The 23,974-nt window shown below is 40.0% G+C and overlaps 1 protein-coding gene across 7 annotated transcripts in view; it reads right to left on the bottom strand.

Moving 5' to 3' along the window:
- CALD1 (caldesmon 1) overlaps positions 1-23,974 on the bottom strand; it is a 227,643-nt gene that overhangs the window by 150,746 nt on the left and 52,923 nt on the right. For 6 of the 7 annotated variants that reach the window (XM_043872933.1, XM_043872935.1, XM_043872934.1 and 3 more), the window contains exon 2: positions 6,231-6,271. The exons of the other annotated variant lie outside the window; for it this stretch is intronic. The gene's annotated coding sequence lies outside the window, so the exon portion shown is untranslated. The remainder of the gene's footprint in view (positions 1-6,230; positions 6,272-23,974) is intronic. 7 annotated transcript variants of the gene reach the window in all.

Below are 23,974 nucleotides of genomic sequence, written 5' to 3'. Positions count from 1 at the left end.
AAAGCCATTTGGGCGGAAACACACAAGTTAAATTCATGAGCAAGCACATTCAAAAGTATGGCTGGGAGTGTTGGGGAAGCATGCTGTATTGATTATGTCCTTGGATATCCATTTCACACTTTATTCTTGGAACAGTCAGTAGGAATTAGGGTTTTTAAATATAAATGATAGTTTGGAAAGATTCACAATCAGTGTCTAGAATGAGATGGGTCAGGGAGGGGACTAAACAATATGGAAATAAGTTTGGTGATTCTTGAAATCTTAATTAAAATGGTGACAATGAAACTTTGGATGAAAAGATAGTCAGTGAAGACTCTAGATATGATGCATTTATTTCTCTCCAACCTGTCCTATTTCCTCTGGTTAGTCTGTGAAGTTATCCTCTCTCAGATACAACACTTAATTCTAATCCCTGGGTCTAAGAATTGAGCTATTAATGATTCATAAATCATTTGGAAGATTTATCTACAGGAAGTATTAAGATCATTTTTTTGGTAAGTATAAAATGACTTTGGGCTATTTTGCAAATAGAGGTCTTTTCTTTAATTGTATGATTGAATATAATTTTATAAATCATATAGACCAATAATCCACTCCTAATGACTTCAGTAAAAAAGAAATCTCCATATTATTCTGAAAGAATACACATATTATACACATAGCAAACTTAGGCCTGCCTCTACCTTATGAGGTTTTCCATGGTGGCTCAGGTGTCTCAGATGGTAAAGAATCTACCTGTAATTCAGGAAACCCAGGTTTTATCCCTAGATTGGGTAGATACCCCCGGAGAAAGGAATGGACCCCACTTCAGTATTATTGCCTGGAAAATTCCATGGACAGAGGAGCCTGGTGTGCTATAGTCCGTGGGTCACAAAGAGTTGGACACGACTGAGTGACTAACACTACCTTATAAAGATTTAGTTCCTGCTTCTCACATTTTTCTTGAAATCCAGCTAAAAGCAAGAGATTGTCTCAGAATGAGAACTTTCACCCTGAGGAAGGCCTGCAACGTAGGAAACCTTGATCCTCCAAATCACCTTTCTCTTTTCTTTGACATGGGAAGGTTATTGCCACCTAGGCACAACTTGAAACCTAGCTCTTGGGGTTTGATGCTTATCTAGAACAAAATACCACCCTAGTGGTCCTCAAGATGTAGTCCCCAGACCAGCAGCGTCAGTATAATATAGAAATTTACTCAAAATTGTGAAACTTTGGGGCCTCTCCCCACACCTCCTGAATTAGAGACAGGGGAAGGGGCATGGCAAACTGTTTTACAAGTTCCCCAGATGATTCCAGTGTGAAAGTTTGAGACCCACTATGTTGAAGTATTAGAGCAGATGTCCTTAGCAATAAAAATGGTTAGCAATAATTCACGGGGTGGGGGTGGAAATAATATATATAAGACTTACTCAGCTGGTAAAGAATCCACCTGCAATATGGGAGACCTGGGTCCCATCCCTGGGTTGGGAAGATCCCTTGGAGAAGGGGAGGGCTGGCTACTCACTCCAGTATTCTGGCCTGGAGAATTCTATGGACTTGTATAGTCCATGGGGTTGAAAAGAGTAGGATACGGCTGAATGACTTTCACTTTCTACAAATCTGAAAGTTAGGCTATGAAATTATCTTTACACAGAGAAAACAATACTAATTTAATACTTAGATTATAGCTAATACTTAGACATTTTATAGCAATTTAAAGACCGTAAACTACCCAAGTTACTTTTTCTTTTTTGGCTGCACCACATGGTATGTGGGATCTTAATCTCCAGACCAGGGATCAAACCTGCACCCACTGCAGGACAAGCACAGTGTCTTAGCCACCGGATCACAAGAGAAGTTCCCTTAATTACTCATTAAAATAAATGATTTGAAAGAAGGAATCCAAAATTAACTGTCTGCTAGCATTAGCAAAGTTTGCAAAACAGATTTGTTTTAACTGGGTACATAGCATCCTCTTAACAACCCTATGAAGTAGAATGAAACAGAGCTGGAATGAAGTCCAAGCCTGCCAGAATGTATGACCCCCATTCATTTTCTATTAAACTTTCTGTCATCTTATAAATATTAGTTGCCTTGCCCTTTTCCCATCTCCCATTCCCTGCTTTATCTCAGTCTTGATGCTTTGAAATGACAGTTTCAGGCCAAATAATAGAAGAGCCTCTTCAAAGTATGTGTACTAAACACTTGGAAAACATTACTTGCAGTGCTAGTACCAGGCTAAAAATGCATATAGCTTCAAGAAGAGTTTAGAGATATTATTGGATAATAGGCTTAAAAGGGCCTCTGAAAGAAAGGAAAGAAGTAGAAGGCTTGAAGATAATATCAAGTTCTAGAGGATGAACAGGTTTCATAATATAACATAAATTCCAGCAACAGTCCCTTCTTGCCATTATCTCAGACATCAGGCTATAGAACTTGAATTTGATCAAGTGAGATATATCTTAGAATCTGATATTTATAATAGTCTAATGACTTGAGTGTCAAATATTCTCTTCATTTTTTTATTGAGAAGTTATCATTACAGTAGAAATCTTCTGCTTTTGCAGAAGATGCTACGTATATGCCATTCAGGCAACTGGAAAGAAATTTATATTTACCATATGCTAAGGGTGTGTCAAATGCCATACATCTTTTTTTTAATGTTTCAGACAAACCCACGAGGAAAGTGTTTTTTCTCTCCACTTGTCGATGAGAAAGTACAGGCTTGAGAGGTTAAGGAACTTGCCAAGCATCAGATAGAGGTGGAAGAGTTGGAACTAGAATGCACATCTTAATCTAGCTCCTTCCCACTGCTCCAAAGGGAAACATTCAAAAGAAAAAAAGAATTAAAGAAAGAAAGAAAAGGTTGTTCAGTTACTCAGCTATTTCATTCACAGTTGTTTGAACAGAAGCAACTGATGTCTTAAATCAATCTGATCAACTGCACAAGAACTGGTTGTTTGGATTTTTTATAAAGGTTTGATTGAAAGCCAGTTATTTCAGTGGCCATATGTAGACCTGGACTTAATAAATGACCACCTTTGAGTCCCGCAGCTGGAAGAGCACAAAAGAAGCCAGAGGCAAGTCAATGGCAAATTGCCACCCCAAACAAATTGCGGCATGTAAGCTCCAAAACTTGAATTACCCTTTAAGGATTAAGGTTCAGGACTGTGAAAAATTAAAAATGTTGCCTAGCCTAGGAAATAGCATATGAATCAAAAATATCATTACTAAGTTTAACTGCACTCCTAATCTTCCACTTTCATGACATCTACACTGTTTTGTTATTCTTAATGGACCAAATCCCCTTTCTGGTAATGTTCTGGAAATTCTATTTTTGTGGTAATTTAAAAAGTCATATGGCATGTTCTTTACATTTGGTTTATGTAGGAGTTAAGACCACTTCAAACATACTTTTCTTTTTTAGTCTGATGGCTATTTAATATTGTGTCATTCACTGGTTGAAATAAAAGTAGGTTAATCTGCAAAAATACATGAACACCCAAAAAAGACTGAATTGTATCTTTAGAAACGATTTTTTTTTCAAAGTCAGACATCAAAGGCTGCATATTGTAGAAAGTTTATTTTGAGAGGCTTCAGTCAAAACAGTTTGGAAACTATGAAATGAGTCATTTTTTCTTAAAGAAATGTAACTTTGTCTATTCCCACTGCATTTTTGGTTTGGTAGGAGACATCTTTATTCCACAGGATTTTAAAAGCATGTTTAAGATTCCATAGGTTTAGTATTACATCACTAATGGTTTCTAATGAGATCCAGGCAATAGCAAGAGGGGAAAAAAGAACAGCACAAAAACTGAATTCTACAACATCAAGTACCATGTGAAACATGGAAAAGTCCATGCTTTATCTACGGCTGAAGCCATCTGGTAAAAAAAAAACAAAACAAAAAAAGGGTGTGGGGGAGGATTCACATTCTATCAACCAGATGTAGATGACAAGATACTTAATGTTTGACAATTTGGAATCAGGAATCTAAAGGGCTGAATTTTTTACTTTTCAAGCAGATGTGTGCTGCCCTGTAAAATCTGTGAAACATGCAAGTATCTATTCTGTATTAATTCTATTGAGTGCTTGCTGTTGCTGTTTAGTCTCTAAGTCGTGTTCAATTCCTTGTGACCTCGTGGACTGAACCTGCCAGGCTCCTCCGTTCATGGGATTTCCCAGGTAAGAATGCTGGAATGGATTGCCATTTCCGTTTGCAGGGGATCTTCCTGACCAGGGATCGAACCCATGTCTCCTTTACTGCTGAGCTATCTGGGAAGCATATTGAGTGCTTAAGTCTTTAGTTATTTGTCTGATTTTGTCCTCATAAACACCTTTTATGTAAGTATTATACTAATTGTACTTTTGAGATGATGTCAGGGTGTACATAAGAAGATAATGTGAAAACCAAACCTTCCCCAAGCCTTTAGCAACTCTGGTATTTCAAGGAACATAGATGAGGGGACAGCTGGGGTTGGCAGGATGACCCACAGAGATTAGTAAATGATAATGGGTAAATGAGATAAATGGAGACTTTCTAGCATTTTTGCTTAAGGGTTCCAAAGTTAAACTTTCCAATTTACAGATGGGTGTGATAATAACCACTAACACCAGTTTCTGTTGAAGGGTGGGGCTGTGTTCCCTTCCTGTTATTTGACCTGAGGCCAAACTATGTGGAGGTAATGAAGATAATGGCGACCTCCTCCAGAAGGTCCCAGGCAGGCACTGCTGCACTCTGTGCCCCCCACCCTGCAGCAGGCCGCCACGACCCACACCTCTGCTGGAGACTCCTGGACGCTCACGGGCAGGTCTGGTCAGTCTCCTGTGGGGTCCCTGCTCCTTTCTCCTGGGTCCTGGTGCACAAGGTTCTGTTTGTGCCCTCCAGGGGTCTATTTCCCAGTCCTGTGCAAGTTCTGGTAGCTCTGTGGTGGGGTTAATGGTGACCTCCTCCAAGAGGGCTTATGCCATACCCAAGTCTGCTGCACCCAGCCATACCCAGGTCCACTGCACCCAGAGTCCCTGCCCCTGCAGCAGTCCACTGCCTACCCTCACCTTCTCAGGAGACACTCAAAGACTCTGAGTCTCTGTCTGAGTCTCTGTGGGGTCTCTAGGCTGAAACTAGGCTGCATCTCTGAAGGTGCACTCCTAATTCTTTCCTCAGGATTCAGCCCTTTGGAACACATTAATACAGTTCTCCAGGAATTCCATTCAGTCACATATCACATGCTTGAAGCTTAAATGATGAAAAATGTCTTTAAAAAGCAGAGACATTACTTTGCCAACAAAGGTCTGTCTAGTCAAAGCTGTGGTTTTTCCAGCAGTTATGTATGGATATAAGAGTTGGACTATAAAGAAAGCTGAGCGCCGAAGAACTGATGCTTTTGAACTGTGGTGTTGGAGAAGGCTCTTGAGAATCCCTTGGACTGCAAGGAGATCCAACCAGTCCATCCTAAAGGAAATCAACCCTGAATATTCATTGAAAGGACTGATGTTGAAGCTGAAACTCCAACACTTTGGCCACCTGATGCAAAGAACTAACTCCTTGGATGCTGGGAAAGATTGAAGGCGGGAAGAGAAGGGATGACAGAGGATGAACTGATTGGATGGCATCACTGATTCAACGGACAAGAGTTTGAGTAAACTCTGGGAGTTGGTGATGGACAGGGAGGCCTGGCGTGCTGCAGTCCATGGGGTCACAAAGAGCCAGACATGACTGAGCAACTAAACTGAACTGAACACCAGTTTATAACTTTATAGTGTCAAAACTTTCTCTGTCATGATTACATTTGAGCTTTGTCACAGGCCTATTACACAGGAATTTTCTAAAAACCTATCCAACAATTTCATCTCAAAGCAACTCAACAATTATTGACCTAAGTCTGGAGTGTCCATATATAAAGTACTGTACTAGTCATAGTGGAGAGGGAGCAAAACAAAGGTCAATAAAGGCACAGTTTTTGTCTTCAAAGAACTTAAACAGGGAGACAGACACAACCACTATATCACAAAATAGAAAGCTGAGTATAACAAATGCAATAGGGACTCTCCTGGCAGTCCAGTGGTTAAGAATCTGCCTTCCAATGCAGGGGACTCGGGTTCAATCCCTGAAGAGGAACTAAGATCCCACATGCATCAGGGCAACTAAGTCCACGTGTCACAACTAAGACCCAAAGCAGCAAAATAAATAAATGAATGCATTTCAAAAATTTGTATTAAAAATAAACAAATAAAAATGCAATAAAACATACCTAATTCTCTTCAAATGAAGTAGCACAGGTTGCTTTAAGATCTGGAAAGGAAGTTTGAAAGGTTATGATAAGAGGCACTGTTTTATAAAGTTGAAATACTTTTATGCAAGGAGGTATCCATGTCATAGATTATATATGGTGTTAGCTTTCACTCATATGACAATTATTCAACACTGACAACATTCCAGGAGCGTGTTAGTCAGTGTCTTTCTTTAAAAAAATTATAACATTAAATTTTGTCAAATTTCTTATGAAAATCACCACAATATGACATTCAACTGAAGAATAAAAATCTTGGTCAGTCTACTGCATGGCTTATTTATACCATGTTGGGCAACACATTTGACAAGTGAAAGGATCAAACGTATGTCTTGTTCAGACACATGATTCTAGAAATTCTAGAAAGTCTCTCTTCATTCAATTTACCCATTATCATTCACCAAATAAATTGATTGTCAGAACAAAGCAAGGAAGTATAACATTTTCCCACATACCAGGGAAATGAGGCAAACCTCATTTTAAGTCCAGACACTGTAATAGTAAAAGGTAGCTATTGGCATCTCATTAAACACAAAATTCTAAAACTGAACATTTCTGATTTCCCTTCTGTGTATAATTTTAACTTAGCAAGCAGTACTGTACCTAAAACAAGATAGAGTTGCCCAAGGATTGACATCATCTTGAGCATCATCATCATCATTTTGGTGAAAAGTCACAAAGTTGTCAGTTGTTTTGTTAGTCTCAACTATTTGTTAACAGGGCTTCCCTGGTAGCTCAGCTGGTAAAGAATCTGCCTGCAATGCAGGAGACTTGGGTTTGACCCCAGGTTTGGGAAGATCCCCTGGAGAAGGGAAAGGCTACCCACTGCAGTATTCTGACCTGGAGAATTCCATGGACTGCATTGTCCATGGGGTCACAAAGAGTTGGACACCACTGAGCGACTTTCACTTTCACTCTCATTTTAATAGTTTAGGACTTTCCTCTACAAGTGTCTGACCAATAGAATTTGGTGTGCTGACGTTTACCCATTTTTATAAGAATTATATGCTAAATCTTTGAAGGACACAAGGAAAGATGGATGGCTAGACAGACAGACTGGGGTTATAACTGTTGTTTTCACTACAAATGTCATCTTTAGACATTACCTGACTCTCTACTATAAAACATAGGGAAATTTGTTTCCTTAACACTATGTTTTACAGTTCCTTCCCTATTTTAAAACAATATCATTATTATTTTTTAGTTGTTAAGGTATATAACATTTACCTTTTAAATCATAATAGTAACAGTTGTTTAGCTTTAGTTTTATATTTAATTATAAATATAATCTAAGATTAATATAAAACAACATGTTACATTATGAGCCTTCTTTTAAATAATGGGAATGCTCAAATATATTTTAAAGTTGAAACTTCTACCATATCCCACCACCCCCTGCTTCCTCCCACCTTACCTCCCAGGGAAAAAAATTGGCCAAAATTGCAAAGTAACACATATTTTTTTTAAATTGGGCAACCATGGACATCTAGTGCTTACAGAGAATCTCATTTTACATTATATGAATCACTAAATGTGCAAGAGAGTTGAACTATAAAGAAAGCTGAGCACCAAAGAATTGTTGCTTTTGAACTGTGGTGTTGGAGAAGACTCTTGAGAGTCCCTTGGACTGCAAGGAGATCCAACCAGTCCATCCTAAAGGAGATCAGTCCTGAATATTCATTGGAAGGACTGATGCTGAAGCTGAAGCTCCAATACTTTGGCCACCTGATATGAAGAACTGACTCATTTGAAAAGACCCTGATGCTGGGAAAGACTGAAGGCAGGAGAACAAGGGGATGACAGAGGATGAGATGGTTGGATGGCATCACTGACTTAACGGACATGACTTTGAGCAAGCTCCAGGTAATGGACAGGGAAGCCTGGCATGCTGCAGGCCATGAGTTTGCAAAGAGTCAAACACGACTGAGCAACTGAACTGAAAGGTGTAAGGTAGATCTTCAGATCCCTTAAACATTTCTAGTGGATAATACAGTCAAAAAGTCTTCCAGTAGCCAGATGCTTTTTCTCTATCTTGTGTTATTTTCTATATACTTTTTCTGTAACTTTTCTTTCAATACTCTGTATATCACACAAAAGTATCTGAATAGGATCATCCAACATCTAGACTTTCATACATCTTTCAGCAGTCTTTTAGGCCCAGCAGTATTTTACCTGGAAGACTAAATGTGCTCTATTTATTTTTAACTGTGTCAGATTTCTCCTACATTTTACTGATCTTCCTTGAAAAAACAGAACTATTTTCTTATAGAAACCAATCGACTTTGGAGTAAAATGGTGTAAAGGGCAGCTCCTCATTTTGGAGCTTTCAGACTGCTGTCCGTCTGTGCCGTGCTATGCCAAGTCTCAGTCATGTCCGACTCTGGGACCCCATGGCCTGTAGCCCACCAGGCTCCTCTGTTCCTGGGATTCTCCAGGCAAGAAAACTGGAGTGGGTTGCCACGGCCTCCTCCAGGGGATCTTCCCGACCCAGGAAACCTGCGTCTCTTATGTCTCCTGCATTGGCAGGAGGCTTCTTTACCACTAGTGCTAACTGGGAAGTCCTACTGTTCATCTACACAGGGTCAAAATCATCAGATCAGTCAGTTTAATCTTATCTCAGTGTAAACAGACTACTCAATTACTCTCAACAATATGGACTGAAGTTACACATAGACTATGTCTTAGAAGTTTCTGGTTACCATATATATATATAAAGAGACATGACTCAAAGTTCAAGTTTTGAGTTTTGAAAACTGAAAGTTTTTAGATTCAAATTCTCCTGAAAATAAAAACTGAACTGTGTAGAAGGCTGAAAAATAAGCACATTAACAAAATTACAAGATCACGTCTGATTTTCACTAGACCCATTATTTCAGTTCCTGTTATCTTTTCAGGTATATTTCATGGCTATCTTAATCCTTTCTTTAAAATTTGGAAGACGACTAGAGAAACAGAAACTTTTATTTTGGGGGATTATTAGCGTTCCACAATTCTTCTTTCCATTGGGCAATAAAGACTGGCCACTGGTGGCAGAGGGATATTCAAGTGGCAGTTAACTAGAGCATGCAGAACTGTGGGATGCCATGTCTGTGAGGTGCCACAAATAGGCTGATCAATTTTTATAACCTTGGTTGATAATTCTCTACTATGAGGTCTGACTCTCTTCACTTATGAAATTAAAGCTATTTCTCCTTTTTTCATCTCTACAGGGACTTTATGATTAAAAAAACAATACATATGATAAAAACAATGTGCTTTATGTGCAGTCATTGTGGGGCTCTACAGTGATTTTACAATGGCTTCTTAGCTGTTGACTGAACTTTCCAAAACTTTATAGAGATGATTTCAACACTACTGGACTGGATTGAGGTTCTGAGGGTATGCAAGTACTTTTGTTAAGCAGTCTTGAGTATCCCAAACATTAAGGGTGTGGATATCACTTGGGCCTCACTACACCGACTCAAAACAGCACATTTATAGTGAGTATTTACTATGTGCTAGATACAGTGCTAGGAGCATTGAGAATAAAGTTATAAACACGAGAGACGTTGTCCCAGTCCCCTTAAGTCTGTGGTCTACTAGGGGTACGAAAATCAAATATCACAACGCAGTGTGATAATCTTGCTGTAGAGAAAGAACTGTGCATTGTCGGAGCACAGAGAAGGCTGTTAGCCAAACATGAGTCTGTTAACCTTTCCTGAGGAAGCGACATCTAAGCTGAGACTTAAGGTAGTGGAGTTAGAGGGTGTGGAATGGCATGGAGAATCTTTTTTAGTTTCTTAGAGAGAATCATTTGTGCCTCAAGTATATTCTGCATGCGAGGGCCTTGGTTCTTTCTCCTGGGCCTCACCTGGGGTCACTCTTCTGTCTGGTCAGATTCCTTGTCCTCAGTCCCTCTTGCTTTGCACAATGTCAGAAGAGCTTATAGAGGAGACAGGAGAAGAGGACATATGTCTAGAATTTAGATCTGGACTTACTGACTTTCCTTTCAAAGAAAGGCCCTCTTTAGAGTGGTCAGTTCAGATTTTCTCCAGTGACTGAACATGGTTAAAATCTCTACCACACACTCCTGGCATCCAGTATCCTCGTTTTCCGCCTAGCGTTTTCCATTCCAAACAAACAAAAATGTTGGCATGTGGATTACTGCCATCAGCTGATGGCTTGGTTTTGATCTTGGAGAGTGTCACAGACACCAGCCTCACACTGCATTCAGGGGCTTCCTGGAGCGTGGCTGCCATCTGTCCTGCTTCCGTGGTGACCCACAGAAGCTCTGGCACACTGGTGGGTCATCCAGTTACATTTTCCAGAGAGGAGTGATAATTGCAAGATTTACTGAGCAGAGAAATATGACCCATTAAATTTAACCTAAAAATAATTTTTGCTCAGAAAAAGAAAATCTAATTACCTTGGTCTTCACTATGAAAAATTGGGTTCATCTGGGTACAGACACGTGGAACCTTCCTTTGAAGTAGATCGTACATTCCAAAATATCTCTGGCAGAGCCTGGGGTCTGCTTCTGATTAGATAATTGACATAAACCTTCCTCCAATAAACACTGAACCCTTCAAAAACAGAGGAACCCAAGAATAAAATACATCTATGTTTTGAGCAGAAAGCCTTCTGTGATAATTGGTTATCAGAAAACAATTTCCTTTTCCTTTTATCAACCAGCATTAAGACTTAAGAAGCAAAAAGTATGCTTGATGAAATTCTAGCTGAAACTTCAAATCAGTCTTGGATCTGTTCTAGATGGTATCAGGTTTATCATTGACTTTAAGGTAGTACTTCCATATTTACAGTGTTCCATCCTTATCCCACAAAACTAAATTCATTGCTAATAACTTCTAGTTAAATAAGTAAGTACTAGGAATACAACATAGCTAATACTGCTATATGATACATATTGATAGGATGTTAAGAGAGGAAATCATGCAAGTTCTCATCACAAAGAGAAATTGTTTTTCCCTTTACTCTTTTCTTCTTTCTATTTTATCTATAAGAAAAGATGAGTGTTAGCTCAACTTAGTGTGGTAAGCATTTCATAATCTGCACATGAAAATCAAACCTTCATGCTGTATGCCTTAAACTTATACAGAGAGGTAAGTCACTTACACCTCAATAATATCTTGTTGCTAATAAAAATTTGGACAAGTAAAGCACTGTATTCACCTCAGAATATTTGGGTGTTTGCACTCAAAATAGCTTAAGTGTGTGTGTGTGTGTGCGTGCTAAGTCACTCAGTCGTGTCTGACTCTCTGCGACCCAATGGACTGGAGCCTGCCAGGCTCCTCTGTCCATGGGATTTTCCAGGCAAGAATACTGGAGTGGGTTGCCATTCCCTTCTCCAGGGGATCTTCCCAACCCAGAGATCAAACCTATGTCTCTTATGTCTCCTGCACTGGCCGGCGGGTTCTTTATCAATAGGGCCACCTGGGAAGCCCAGTTTAAGTATACCATGAAGAAAACAGTAACGCAAAACAACTTGTGTGTGTGTAACTTGCCTCTTCCTACAAAAATTGTGATTGATATATGTACATATGCTGCTAAGTCTCTAATATATGCATATTGTATATATGTGGATCAAACTTGAAAACAGTTAACTAAGAAAAAGGGGAAAAGGGAAAACTCTATCTCAGTGTGTTGAAGGTTACTCTGAGGAAAACTATTGTTTGAAAATTCCTATCTTGCTGCCACACACCTGTGACTTTTCAGGCAAATCCTATATGGGGAAATAAAAAAACAATATCCTCTGTCTTGAAAGGCTTCTTATATAATGGAGTGAGTAAGAGAAATCCTGCCTCACTCAGCTTTCTAAGCACTTTGTGCCAACTGATTTCTACCTTCCCATATGGTTTTTCCATTTAGCTTTTGTATACTTCATGAAAGGAAACAATAACTTTGTTCTGTTCTCAACATGCTGAACTTTGTGAAGATAATATTTTAGAAGTAATGTAGTTTTTTAAAAAAGTTCAGTTCCAGGTGAGTTTGTCTCTGAAAAGTGTGGAGAAGTGCTCAATAAACAATACTCAGGTTCTTCCCTGTAAGAAGGTCAGGTTTTAGAAGACAACTGTGGTTGTTATGAATTATTTCTTGTTTTGAAAAGTCCTTCCTACATGAACAAGATCTGCGGGTTGTACCAAAGTTGATTTCTCGGGTTTTGATAGTGTACTGTAGTTATATAAGATACTACCACTGGGGAAAACTGAGTGAAGGGTTCTTAAGGACCTCTGTGTACTATTTTTGTAACTTCCTGCAAATCTATAATTATTTCAAAATAGAAAGTTAAAAAATGAAAATAAATGTCAGTGGTCAAAAAGCACAAACAAAGAAAATAGTCCTTTCTGAAGGTACGTGTTTGTTGAGACTATAACTGTTTGTTAAATGGAACTCTTAGTCCTGTAGACAGCAAGCTTGCCTACCTTACACTCCTCCTAAGGTACACTCTTGACAGTTTTGACCATACATAAGACTAGTGATAAAAAATGAAAATAAAAATAAAACCAAAACAATCACGATTTCCTAGCAAATGTAAACAGCACTTCACTGCTCTGGTTATAAGATTAACATTCTCTACAATAAATAATCCAACTCAATGAATCAACACCTCTAATAGCCACTGTTCCAAAAACAACAGATAAAGGATCATTTTTAAAGCCAGGAAGAAAACAGATTTCATCAGGGATTTCATCATTAATTTCATTGTTCTACTGTCTGATTCTGTAAAACCTCACCTACTAAATCCATGAGATTGTTAATGAAATGGGACCTGCACTCGAACCAATGAAATTGTCTTTACTTGTATTTGGCAGAAAACATTGATCATATGATCAATGCCCAAAGTGTCCTTACTCTCTAAATTTTACCCATTAATTTGGAGACTCCAAAAGTCTTCTAAAATGCCAGTTCAGTCAAAGCAGTAACATAAACATAAATCTTCCAAACTCACTGAACCCACTCCAGTATTCTTGCCTGGAGAATCCCCATGGACAAAGGGGCCTGGTGGGCTACAGTCCACGGTGTCGCAAAGGGTTGGACCCAACTGAACAACTAAGCACAGTGCATACAAAACGGCCCGCAGCTAGCTTCAAATGGCTGGATAGAGACTGTTCGGGAACGGTTCTGTTGCTGTGAATGTACACCTGATCTGAGAATGGCATCCTAAACTTATTTGTTTTTGAAATTTATTTACTTATTAGTCTGGCTGCCTTGAGTCTTAGTTGCAGCGTGAGGGATCTTTTGCTGCCATACTCGAGCTCAGCAGTCGTGGCTTGTGGGCTTAGTTGCCCCCACGGTATGTGGGATCTTAGTTCCCTGACCAGGGATCAAACCTATGTCCTCTGCATTGCAAGACGGATTCCTAACCACTGGACCATCAGGGAAGTCCCCTAAACTCTTTTAAATATTTTGGAGTAGCCTTTAAAATGCAAACTAAATATAATTAGTCAAGTTCCACTTTCTCTAGCATATGAAAATTACTAACTGGAAAATGCAAGAACTCTAGTAATTTCTTTCAATAAAAGGTTGTTAATTGATAAGCTGTGAGATTCTTAGTCTGAAGGTGATGGCAGAATCCTTCTGTTCCTCAACCTCACCTTGTTATTCTGGGAACACAGTTGCTGATTTGATATACACATATAACCAGATACTGTTAACACTTGATTTGATATAACATTTTGTTTTATTTTAAAACTCTACAGTCTATATTTGTGCATATAAGCTCTTGCACTTTTCCAGAAAAACAAAATATTAGGACTGAAGGAAGATTGCAACTAGAAGGAAAGTACCTAACTGAACTAAATTACCAAACCCTTAGCTAGGCTGGGAGGAAAACAGAATAGCAATGGGCAAAACTAGTATTCTAGATGTGGTCAAGAGAAGACTAGATGGATTCACAACTCCATGACCCTGGTTAACATAACTGCAATTAAAAGGAAGATTCTTAAGAAACTGATATTCACAAAAGGAATATACACCACTTACATTTTTTAATAGACTTTTTTAGAGGAAAGATCTTTTTAAATGCTTTATTTGATAAAAACAATCTTTTGAGAATGTCATATATTGGTAGTGTTAAGTATTCGGGCTTCCCAAGTAGCTCAGATGGTAAAGAATCTGCCTCAATGCAGGAGACCCAAGTTCGATCCTTGGGTTGGGAAGATCTGCTGGAGAAGAGAATGGCTATCTACTCCAGCATTCTTGCCTGGAGAGTTCCATGGACAGAGGAGCCTGATGGGCTGCAGTCCATAGGGTTTCAAAGAGTTGGACATAACTGAAGTGGCTGAACACACATGCACGCACAAGTGACTAACACATATTTGAGCTCTACTTTTCCATGCATTTGGTTCAAACACCAGATTTCTCAGTGCAACTAGTTCAGTAAAGTTGTTCAGCTTAGTAAAAACCCTAGACCCTGTCAGCTTCTAGAAGTTAAAATAAAACTCTGGGACTGGGATCTCATAGTCTTAAACTTTCCCTCAACCTTAAAAAATCATTAAAAAACCCATTGGTTTGGTCACTCCTCCAGACCAGTGACTAGGGTAACAACATTGATGACCCAGCAGGAGCTGGTGCAGATCAGAGCAGCTGATTGGAGGAACACTGCTGGTAATTGTGAAGGACCAGGAGAAACTGAGAGAAACACAGAGTGGGGTGCAGGGCTCAGCTCCGTGAAGGAGGGAGAGAAGGAAGGCGGGTAGGTAAGAATAATTTTTGATTAGAGAGCAGTTCTGAGAAAGTCAGGCAAGGACTTCTGTGGTGGTCCAGTGGTTAAGACGTCACCTTCCAATGCAGGGGATGTGGGTTCAATCCCTGGTCAGAGAGCTAAGATCCCATGTGCCTCATGGCCAAAAAACCAAAACAGATAGCAGAAACAATATTGTAACAAATTCAATAAAGACTTTAAAAATGGTCCTTCCACCAGCCCCAATCTTGAAAAAGAAGTCAGTCAGGACCTAGGGTAGTCCTCAAAACCAAGTCGCCCATCAGAGGAGTCCCACGTCTCCCAGGAACAAGCCTACTTTAATATCCCTGGCAAGGTTCCATGGGATCTGTGGTTTCAGCCAGAACACAGACTTTAAAGTGCAGCTGCTGAGGCATCAAGCAATTACACCCCCAACAGCTGAAGAGCTGAGAGGCCATTTCAAAGTTGCTGCTGTGGACTCAACTTTACCTTTCATTACTCCTGTATATTCACCTTCCACTGCCATCAGGTCAGTGAACTCCCCAGGAAGTCTCACAATAATGCCTGTATTGTTGTGCTTTAATATAAATATCTCCATATGACATATTTTTGTCTCTGTCTTACTCCTGCTTGATCTTTAAGGCCCAGATGAAACCCCATCTCCTCCGAGTAGTCTTGTTAGATCATGATGACTTCCATTTAAACTCTTTCTCCTGCTCTGGCTGGGTCTGACCCCTGCCTTCTATCATTTAACTACATACTATTTTATCCTGTTCTCGATGGTTACATGTCTGATCATGTAGCTTTCATCCATTCTAACAATCTCAAAGTCCCTGACTTTGCCCTTCTCTGTAGTCATCTTAGGGTTCACCACAGTGTGACAAGAAATACAGTTAATTGAAAGTAAGTATCAATCTCAGAAAGATGATTCTAAATGTAGAATTTAAATCTTATAAGTAAATTTCAGGTTAGTATCAGCTACATCAAAGTCCCTAGCCCACCCATCTTATTCCCTAAAGAGGTCTCAAGTCTAAGCCTCCTGAAACTAATTAGAATTACTATTTCCTTACAAAACAAGATGGCACCATTAACTAAGTATACTAAAGGATGAAGAGCAATCATAAGCAATGGTTGCTTTGGGTTGAGGGGATGCAGCCGGATATTGCTTTTTAAAAAACATTTTATTTGGCTATATTGAATTTTAGCTGTGGCATATTCATTGTGTCATGTGGGGTCTTTTGTTGCAGCACATGGACTTTCTAGTTTTGGCATGCTGACTTAGTTGCCCTGTGGCATATAGGATCTGAGTTCCCCAACCAGGGATTGAACCTGCATCCCTGCATTGCAAGGTGGACTCTTAACCACTGGACCACCAGGCAAGTCCCTGGATACTGCTTATGAGGGCCACAAAAGTGAGGCCAGGTAGCTTACCAGGTCATCCTAAACACACCAATGAAGGGGCAAAACTTGTGCTCAAAGCCCTCTCTCAGAAGCTGGCAAATAGTGAGGTAGGTCAGGATCAGGAGAGTTGGAGCTTGGTCACTAGATTCATGTTTTGGCTGTGTGCTAAGTCACTTCAGTTGTGTCCAACTATTTGTGACTCCAAGGACTATAGCCCCCCAGGCTCCTCTTTCCATGGGATTCTCTGGGCAAGAATACTGGAGTGGGTTGCCATTCCCTTCTTCAGGGACCTTCCCGACCCAGGGATCGAACCCATGTCTCTCGTGTCTCCTGCACTGGCAGGAGGGTTCTTTATCACTAGTGCCACCTGGAAAGCCCTTCATGTACTAGAGTTACACCTGTTTACAGAGGATGATGCAGTCCACTCAGAAAGACAAAGTGTGAAGGGCTTGGCTAAGTTTGCCAGTGGGAGTCAACAAGTCTAGTGAGTTCAAGATTCAGGAGGGAGAAGTCTGTTGAGGAAAGATCTTGGGTGGGAGCAGAAGCTGCTTCTCACTTTGCTTGTTTGTTTTTTTTCCAACACTAGATCTTTAAAGATTTACCGTTCTTTCAAATCCTTATTCATTCATTCACTTGTTCATATTCCTGAGCATATTACAGGAGAATGCTAGGACTAGGGACACAGACATAGGCAAGTGAACTTCTAGTGTTTCAGAAGACTGTAAAGTAAAACAGTATTAAATCTTGGTGAGCTAAGAGCTAAAAAGAAGGAACAAATATTATGCAGGAGTAGAGGTGGCCTGTAGAGCTTTCGCACTCTTAGTAAACTACCCCTCCACAAGCCTCTACTGAGCACTAAGCTGGCTTGAAAAAGAAGCCCCAGAATTCTGCATGTTCCTGGAAAGAAACCCCTCCCTTCTCAGCAGTAGTCCTAGTCTGCACATGAGACCATCAGGACTGACTGTAACATGCACTACATTCTGCAAGGCTCCCAAGACTGTCAGATCCTCCTACATTACCCATATTCCAAGTCCAGCTGGCTCTATGCATCTCCTGTTTTGATCCCATATCATCCTCCTACCTGATTTCTCTAGAACTCAGAATCTGTCATCAACCAAGACCCCATATTGCAAACTCTTCAATTACTCCCTCCGATCTCATGCTTCATAAATCCCTTTACAATTTACAGTCCTTCTGTCATCCACACCCATTTATTACAGAGCTTGGGGGTGGAGGAGGTATCCTCCTTTCTTCTCTTTGCCATTTTTCATCCCTCATTTCTCCCTAAAAATACTACCCATTACCTGTTCTTGTTACAGTCATTTACTGATTTCTGCATTACTCCCCTTCATTTCTAGAAGATTCTAGCTCCTGGTTATAACTGTTTTCAACTCGATACCTACCAAAATTCTCAGTGATTTCAAATTTCATGTACGTGATCCTTCTAATACCTGGCCTCCTAGTTCCTTGAGCTCCTCTCTTCCAACGTTCTTGTTCTCCAACATATCTCAGCCACCCACCTCCTTTCCCAGATGATACCCCCATGATTCATCGCTCTAAACACTACTTTCCATGTAGCAGGCAGGCAGCTGAACCCAGCTGGAGGAAACTCATAGCTAAGCTGACTGGTTTTACTTAAAATTAATTACTACTAATGTTGAGTGGATCCTTAGTGCTACCTGGCGGTTCTATGTTTCTTGAGTCTAAACATCCTCTCTTCTCTTAAAACCTCCCAAATCTCCTCTCCCCTTCCCAGCTTAGCTGATAAACTTGCTTCCTATTTCACTGAGAAAATGGAGGCAATCAGATGGAAACTTCACAGGTTCCCACCATCATATTTCCCAATCTACCTATAGCTGAATCCTTCCCAAGGGCATTGTCTTAGCAACTGCTAACTTCTCTTCTTTATCATCAATATTTCTTTCTCCACCAAATTATTTCAACCATCAGACATGCCTAAATATACCTCATCTTAAAAGAAAAGAGAACTTTTATTAAACTCATGTGATGCTTCAAAAACTACTGCAATCCTCTGCTCCTTTGTCAATAAAAATTCTGAGGCTTCCTCTGTGGGTCAGTGGTAAAGAATCCACCTGCCAATGCAGGAGACACAGGTTCGATCCCTGATCCAGGAAGACCCCACATGCCATGGAGCAACTAAGCCCAGACACAACTATTGAGCCTGAGCTCTAGAGCCTGGGAGCCACAACTAAGGATGCCTGTGAGCCCTAGAGGCCGAGCTTCGCAACAATAGAAGCCACCACAGTGAGAAACCTGAGCATTGCGATTAAAGAGTAGCCCCAGCTCCCCTCAACCAGGGAAAAGCCCAAGTGCAGCAACAAGACACAGAACAGTCAAAAATAAATACATGAATAAATAAAAAAATAAAAATTTTTTTAAAAATCTGGAAAGAGTTGCCTTTACTCACAGTTTCTACTTCTTTTCCTCCCATTTTCTCTTGAAATCCATGCCAATCAGGCTTTTTATCCACTTTTCTTTCAGAGTCATCAACATTTCTATGTTGCTAAATCCAATGATCATTGTTTTACTTGGCCTATTAGCATTTGACATGGTCTCTTCCTCTCTTTGGAAGTCCTTTCTTCCCTTGGTTTCTAGCACATCACACCTTCCTGGTTCTCTTTCTACTTCCATTAGCTAGTCTTCTTGGTCTCCTGGGATGGTTCCTGGCCTTCATTCTGATCTTTAAAAGTTGGAGGACCCTGGAAATTGTCCTAAGATTGTGTTTCTCTATCTAACTCACTTCCCTGATCATATCTTGTCACCTGGCATTAAATATCATGAAAATGCTGATGACTCTCAAAAACATCTTCACCCAGGACCTCTCCCCTGAACCCCAGATTTGTATATCCAACACCCTATTTAACAATTCCAATCAGATGAATAGTTGTTATGTTAAATTCAAAATGTTCAAAACCAAACTATGGTTTTCCAAGCCCCAGTGTCTACATTTTTCCTGAACCTGGTAAATGAAAATTCCTTTCTTCCAATTTTTTAAACTAAAAACCTTGAGCTCATTTTTGACTCCTTTTTTCCAACGATTTTCTGGTAAACATGTAAGAAGTTTTGTAACAGGGTGGGCAGTAGGAGAAGGTCCAACTTTCTGTGTATAAATACTCCCACAGTTATGCATTTCTAGCAGCAAAGATCACATCACTGAATACTAAGTTGCAAAGAGATGCATACTCGCTCTTCATGTAATATTTCCACCATACAGATAACCAAAGATGTAAATAACTTCAAGAGCTTAGGTAATTGTAAAATGCAGTAAAATAACTAGGAAATGATGAGGCTTTTTTTTTTTTGGTATTCATTACCTTTGTTTTAATACAATTTTTAATTAGAAGTTTATATAATTAAAACACCACCCTTATGGCAGAAAGTGAAGAAGAACTAAAGAGCCTCTTGATGAAAGTGAAAGAGAGAGTGAAAAAGTTGACTTAAAGCTCAACATTCAGAAAACTAAGATCATGGCATCCGGTCCCATCACTTCATGGCAAATAGATGGGGAAACAGTGGACACAGTGTCAGACTTTATTTTTCTGGGCTCCAAAATCACTGCAGATGGTGATTGCAGCCATGAAATTAAAATATGCTTACTTCTTGTAAGGAAAATTATGATCAAACTAGACAGCATATTAAAAAGCAGAGACATTATTTTGCCAACAAAGGTCCGTCTAGTCAAGGCTATGGTTTTTCCAGTGGTCATGTATGGATGTGACAGTTGGACTATAAAGAAAGCTGAACACAGAAGAATTGATGCTTTTGAACTGTGGTGTTGGAGAAGACTCTTGAGAGTCCCTTGGACTGCAAGGAGATCCAACCAGTCCATTTTAAAAGAGATCAGTCCTGGGTGTTCACTGGAAGGACTGATGTTGAAGCTGAAACTCCAATACTTTGGCCACCTTATGTGAAGAGCTGACTCATTGGAAAAGACCCTGATGCTGGGAAAGATTGAGGGCAGGAGGAGAAGGGGACGACAGAGGATGAGATGGTTGGATGGCACCACCGACTCGATGGACATGGGTTTGGGTGGACTCCAGGAGTTGGTGATGGGTAGGGAGGCCTGGCGTGCTGTGGTTCATGGGGTTGCAAAGAGTTGGACGCGACTGAGCGACTGAACTGAACTGAACACAGTTTGTGCTTAACAACTGGCTTACAAAATTCCTAAAAATTTAGCTATTGGTTCTCATGAACTCTAATGAGCTGGCTCCAGAATACCACTTACTATCTGTTTCTCTTTCACTTTTCAATTCATTAGCAAATCAAGATGGCTCTATGTTCAAAATAAATAACTAGAAGCTGATCACTTTTCATTGCCTCCATCACTGCCACTCTAACTCAAGCCATCATTCTCTTTGAGCTATATCAGCTTCCCCACTGCCCCACTCTCCCCACGTGAGTCTGTTCTCAACACAGGAATCAGATGTAAATGCTAAGTCAATTCACATCACTCTTTTGCTTAAAACTTTCTAATTGCTTCCTGATTTACACAGAATAAAATCCCAACTTCAACAAATGGTCCACAAGGCATTACCTGAAAGAATGGGGATAAAATGGAAGAAAGAAGAGAAATGAAAGAGAGGTAGAAGAAGAGAAGGAAGAATGAAAGAACAAAAAAAGAAAAAAGAGAAAGAAAATAAATGATAAACTGGAAATAGAACTGCCATATGACCCAGCAATCCCACTTCTGGGCACACACACTGAGGAAACCAGATCTGAGAGACACGTGCACCCCAATGTTCATCGCAGCACTGTTTATAATAGCCAGGACATGGAAGCAACCTAGATGCCCATCAGCAGATGAATGGATAAGGAAGCTGTGGTACATATACACCATGGAATATTACTCAGCCGTTAAAAAGAATTCATTTGAATCAGTTCTAATGAGATGGATGAAACTGGAGCCCACTATACAGAGTGAAGTAAGCCAGAAAGATAAAGAACATTATAGCATACTAACACATATATATGGAATTTAGAAAGATGGTAACGACAACCCTATATGCAAAACAGAAAAAGAGACACAGAAATACAGAACAGACTTTTGAACTCTGTGGGAGAAGGTGAGGGTGGGATGTTGCGAAAGAACAGCATGTATATTATCTATGGTGAAACAGGTCACCAGCCCAAGTGGGATGCATGAGACAAGTGCTCGGGCCTGGTGCACTGGGAAGACCCAGAGGAATCGGGTGGAGAGGGAGGTGGGAGGGGGGATCGGGATGGGGAATACGTGTAAATCTATTGCTGATTCATGTCAGTGTATGACAAAACCCACTGAAAAAAAAATAAATAAATAAATTTTTAAAAAAAAGAAAAGAAAAGAAATGATAATGGTATGGACAGGTGGTGCTGTGAGAGCAGATAGATATAGAGCTTAGATAGGGGAGAGGGAAATTTTCCTGGAGGATGGAGCCCTTCGGTGGCCCCTGGGGTACACAGTCAATTGAACCCCAATTTTGTATTCTGCTTGTTCAGTCTTTCTGTGTAGTTCCAGATTTGGGAGAAGCAGAACTGGAGACGGCATTCTTCTTTCTTTATAGAAAATACCATATCAGCTAGATGGCTAAAGAGATAATCATAAGAAGCAGGAGAGTAATGGTGGCATGCTATGTATCAGGAGCACAGTCCTGTGACATTCTTAGTAACAGTCTGGTCTTGGAAAAAAATGGCTAATTGCAAATATTTGATAAGTGCTTAAAAGTTTTCCCCAAAGCTCCAAACCCTAAGGGAAGATAGAGTGTTCCCAGGCCAGACTAAAACCTTTTAACCTTAAGTCCCTCAAACATAAATATGTTGCCAAGATGCCGAGTGGATATTTAAATCATCCACTTCCTGTTTCAGTGCTATCTCTCTGTTTTGGAGAGGGACCAAAAATGTTTCATTCCTTTTGGCACTGTTTTCTTCATTTAAAAAGGATTTATACTTCAGGGGTTTTGACTCCAGAAGGAAAAAAAAAAAAGGGAAAAGAGCACATATTTTGGATGTCAGATTCTGAATGTTTTGACCCTTTCAAACAAGAACGCACTATTCTGTAGCCAGTGGGGTGAGAGAACCAGATCGGGGATAGAACATGTCCAAATGGGCTTCTAAAGTGACAAGCAAAGAGGGAAAATTGGCCCACCTACAATAACTTGTTTAGGAAACATTAAAAATAGCCCATCCAAGAAATAGATCTTTTGCAAGTAGTTTTGTTTAAATGTAACTTAAGATAATCTAGCTAAGCATTTCCATCATGCCCAAGCTATCAGTCAGTTAAACTTCAAATGTGATGAAAACACAGCTATGGGTAGTTTTATGAAGTTTTCATTAAAATGAATAAGAGTAAATAGAAGGTTCTGAATGGTGAACCTTAGAGAGCCTTCTCAGAAGGTTCTCAACCAGGATGAGGGCTGGTGGGGGAATGGGTGAGGATAATTTCAGAATGTCCTGAGTAGCACAATTCACACTGTCAGCCCGTGTAGTTTGAAAAAACTCTCCAGCCAATTCTGATTGTACTTGGCAACCCTTCTCCCCAGTTATGAGTCCCCAGGGAGACAGAATAATATCACAAGTATTAATCGTGTCAGTGAACATTCCTGTCTTCAATTAATTGAATTCAATTCAGCATTTGTTGATCCTCTACTTTGGACTTGAAGTTGTAGTTTACAGTGGAATTGAGGGCCGGATATACAAAGATCAATGAAAATTGTTCCTGCCTGATGGTGAAGTGGAGAGAAAAGAATAGTTAACTCTTTCGGTCAGATATAATACACAGAGGTTTAAGTTGTGGGAAACTTCTCCATCCACTCTGACTGGGACAAGAAGGAGGTGGTGGTACATGAGCTGAACTATGGATCACTGACTTTCAGTCCGTAGAGAGTGAATGGAAAAGGACCCAAGGACCAAGAAACTTTCTTCTTAGCTGATGGCTTGTGTTGATAGACATGTTTCTGGAAAATTATGTGTGTAACTTGGGTGGTTAGTCATTCCTCTTTGGTCCAGGAGATGCCAAGAGTCTTGCCCACACACACCTAGCAGCTGCACTATCAGCTGAAAGGGAATGGGAGGTATACTCAGACTGAGAATACAAAAGTTGAGAACAGAATGACCACCTGAGCAAACCTCACAGAAAAACTTTGAGTTTCATTAAACTGCTACCCAATTAAAAAACTGGCATACACTTGGGTATGGGTAAAGAGAAGGCCTTCTGCCACCACAAAGAGGAGTATGAATGAAGAAGTCAATGGTTTGATCTTCTCAATGGCCAGATCATCGGTTGTAGACTGTAGCTCTCACTCCATGAAGCCATTGCAGAGGGCACACTTTTGACCTATGGCGCTTATACAAGAATATATGGATGACTGGAAAAACAACATGCAAATATCCTACCAACAGCGTTTTCATAGTGCATATTCTTATAAATAAATCATGGTAATTATAACCAATATAATTATAACCAACCAGAGAAAGGGAGACTAGACCCTCACCAGGCATAATCTGGCAATTCAGAGGTATGTCAGAAACTGGAAAAATCTAGAAAACACTGATTAAGACAACAGAGAATAATTCACAGAGGAGATTTGCCATCTCCAACCATTTGATTCTCTTCACACAGGCAGGATTT

This window comes from Cervus elaphus, chromosome 18 (assembly GCF_910594005.1).
Source record: "Cervus elaphus chromosome 18, mCerEla1.1, whole genome shotgun sequence".
In the NCBI taxonomy this organism is placed as follows: domain Eukaryota; kingdom Metazoa; phylum Chordata; class Mammalia; order Artiodactyla; family Cervidae; genus Cervus; species Cervus elaphus.
This window is presented reverse-complemented; position numbering and strand designations above follow the sequence as displayed.